Consider the following 3541-nt stretch of genomic DNA (forward strand, 5'->3'; position numbering starts at 1 on the left):
AAAGTATGAATTGTCCCTATAGTTTTGGAAATTACATCTTACCTCTTGAAGTTTAAAATTTTATAATAAATGATCCATTTTATTAATAAATTATAAAGTCAATTAACAATTTTTAATGATATCAAAATTTTATTTTAAATAATAATTCAAGTAATTTTATTATTATAGCAGTTAATAATTTTATTTTTTAATTAATTTTATTAAATAAATAAATAAAAAGTATAGAAGGGAATCAGTGTGTTTGGTTTGAATTTTTTGGATTAAGTTTTTCAAAAACTGAGATTTTTAGTTTTCGTGTTTTTTTGTTTTTAGTGAATATTTTTAAAATTTTAAATATTTTTTTAGTTTTTTAGATGCACTTTATTTAGATGTATCTAAAAAGTAAAAAATTTATGAAAAAATATTTTAAAAAATTAATAAGTACATAAAAATATAAAAAAATATACTAAATTCTCATATTTTAAATGTATTTTTGGTATTTAGTAAATTTTTAAAAGGTTTTTTTCACAATTTTTTTTATTTTTTACATATATTTATGTTTTGTATGTCTAAAAAATAAAAAAAAAATTACTTAAAATATTAAAAAAATTAATAAAAATAAAAAAATACGAGAAATAAAAAATAAAATTTTTTAAAAAGTGTTTTTAGAAAAATGAAATTAAGCAAAGTGATATTATTGGGATTCTTCGTTACTTGAGCGCGCGCGAGAGAGAGAGACACCATGGGTGGGTGGGTTCAGTGTTGGGTTCAGTGTTATGTTTTAGTCACTGTATTCAAATCAGATTACGGACTCGCCAATAAAACCCAACCCTCTCTCTTCTTCACTCCTCCTCCTTCAAAACCCTAGAAAACGAACCAAACCTTCAAATCCCCTGATAGATCTTCATACATTCTTTGCATTTGAGATGAAAGCGACACAGGTTTTGCATTCACACAAGCACACGAGCACCACCATCGACCACCACCAGCCGCTGCCACTCCGAGCTTGGAGTTCAATTCTGATTCCAAGCCCCTTCCACGGATTCGATTAATTCGGTGTTTGCATATCTCTTCGATTAATTCGATTCTAAGCCTTGAATTTATGTGTTCCGATTCTCCTCTCTCATCTCTCTTTGATTTTGATTTCTAGGGTTTTCATGCCCTTATTGAATGTGTTTTCACTTCTGTGATTGCACGTTTTGGGATTGAACAAAAAGGTCCTCTTTGCGATCGCTTTAGTCAAAGTCTACTTCGAAGAACGTTTTCACGGTATCTTCTCTCTCTCTCCAGCTCTTGCTTTCTGGTTCTTACATGCTGATTTTCGCTTGCATTTCGAGATTTCTATGATTTTGCGGTGGTTTAGTGGAATGAATTGATGTTGAATTTGATATTCCTTGCTGAAGATTGACATTATGATTACGCTTGTGTTGTCAATCTGATGATCTGAACTTAACTGTTGTGATAGACTTTAATGCTTTAACCGAATTTAACTGAATTTAACGCTTGTGTTGACAATGCAGTGATTGTTGCTCAATCAATCACTGTATTGTATTTGGAGTACTGTAACATCCAACCCAGTTGTTCTATAAACCTACCTTGTTTAAAAAAACTGACTCTGAGTGAATCCAAGATCAGAGACAATGTTTTCTAGAAACTAATTCAAAAGCTGCCCATTGATTGAGTACTTGTGTGTTGAGTTCTGTAAAGACTTGCAACACATTGAGGTTTCAATTCCAAACCTCAAGCCCTTGAGGCTAGGGAGGTCACATGCCCCATGAGTTTTTCATATTTACACCATTTCCCTTATATCGTGGATTTTTTCTTTTCTTTTCAATGATGTGTAATATGTGCCCCTTCTGCCTTGAATTTCTGACTCCGCTACTGATAGTTCATGTAGACTTTTTCGTCCATTCTATATTTTTTGGTAAGACTATACAAACACAAATTATAGAGAATTAATGATATGGTTTAATTAGGGCCATTCATTTCAAAATAAATCAACTCTTACAATAATTTGGGAAGTATAGTGTACAGAAAATTGTGTGTGGTAGGGATCATATCCAAATAAATTTGGAACACAGCATTCCTTAGGTCCTTAATTTCCATAAGAGCAATTATATAAAGAATTCACATATAGAATTATGTGATTTTTATGTTGTGTTTAGATCATAATTGTATTTGGAACATAGATTTGTGTAAGAATTTACAGAAAGAAGGAAATAAATGGAAAAAAAAATTTAAACTTATATTTCATTCACATTATGCTTACTTATTTTTTTTTTTATCTTTCAAATTTTTACCTAAATTTATAATTCAAACACAACCTATAATTATTTTTCTTTCAAACTAAAATACCAATCATTGTGGCTCAAACTTTAAAATAAGCCATTACAAATTGTGGTTCAAGTTCTAAAATAAGCACAGTAACGTCAATCTGGATGGATTTTTTGTTCAAAAATTCTACTTGTGAATTTTTTTTTATTTAAAAAATGTTACATTGTTCTGTTTAACTTCTCTATAAAAATACTCTCTCTCTCTCTCTTTTTTTCCTTATAACATATACAATTATATTTGGGTCTTCTTGTTTCAAACCAAAAGACCATTCTTCTTGTTTCAAACCAAAAGACCATTCAAGGTGACAAATTGTTTCAAAAATATCATATATAAAATCTGCAAGAATAATTTGTTTTTTTGTTTTTTATTTTTATTTTGGGGTCATATTGTATATGTTTTTTATTAGTTATGATTTTCTTGTTATGTGACTTTTTGAAGGCCATAATTTTTCCTGGAGAATTGAGTGAAAACTTGCTCCCTCCACTACCTGCTCTGAAGCATTTGAAGTTAGAGATAATAAGTGCATTATCAACCACTTGTTCAACAATTGCGGATGGCTTGGTTTGGATTTTTCCTGGTTTAGATACCCTAACCATAAAGTCTGCTTCTACCAATAAGCTCATTAAGGTAAGGAAATATAACCTCTTGCTTACATGAAAAACTTCATTTGCTGGAGTGCTTAGTCATTTGTTTTGTTAATTACAGTTCTTCCAACATTTTTCGGAGAATGTATACAGAGCCTTGCCAGCTAGCACAATTGGGTTTTGTTAATTATAGTTCTTCCAACATTTCTCATGTTCAATACAAAAGACAATCTTGCTTTTTGGCATTGTTCTGTGATGTCTTTCAGGTCTTGTTACTTTTTGCTGTCTTGTATGATGTTTCATTTTAGAGTAGATTTTTTAGAGATTTGCTAAACTTTTTGTGAAACTTGATGAAGATAAGGGAAGGCTTGTGCGACGAAAGAGAGAATAGGATTTGAGAAATAAACTGCAATGCACAAAACACCACTGTGTTCTCTGTCACTATTAGATGGGAATTAACCACTAGTATATTTATGTATTGAAGATGAGGGTTTCTCCTCTGTTTGGGTACCCACTTATTGGAGAGGCATATTTCTTCCTGTTTGCACAAAATGACTTGAGCAGGTGTCTAGGTGATATTGTCTGGCATAATGTTCCAAGCCAGTTTGTCAATGACATTTGAAGTGAATTAACCTGGTTCCATA

General features: G+C 30.8%; 1 long non-coding RNA gene across 1 annotated transcript; it reads left to right on the forward strand.

The window, feature by feature from the left end:
• The first annotated feature begins 771 nt into the window (after nt 1-771).
• On the forward strand, nt 772-3318 carry LOC145789054 (uncharacterized). The gene is made up of 4 exons (XR_014344582.1): nt 772-1035; nt 1130-1248; nt 2752-2940; nt 3019-3318. It is a non-coding gene; the product is annotated as an uncharacterized LOC145789054 (long non-coding RNA).
• Nucleotides 3319-3541: the final 223 nt, after the last annotated feature.

The sequence above is a fragment of the Camellia sinensis genome, chromosome 1 (genome assembly GCF_055761805.1).
Source record: "Camellia sinensis isolate YWXY chromosome 1, ASM5576180v1, whole genome shotgun sequence".
In the NCBI taxonomy this organism is placed as follows: domain Eukaryota; kingdom Viridiplantae; phylum Streptophyta; class Magnoliopsida; order Ericales; family Theaceae; genus Camellia; species Camellia sinensis.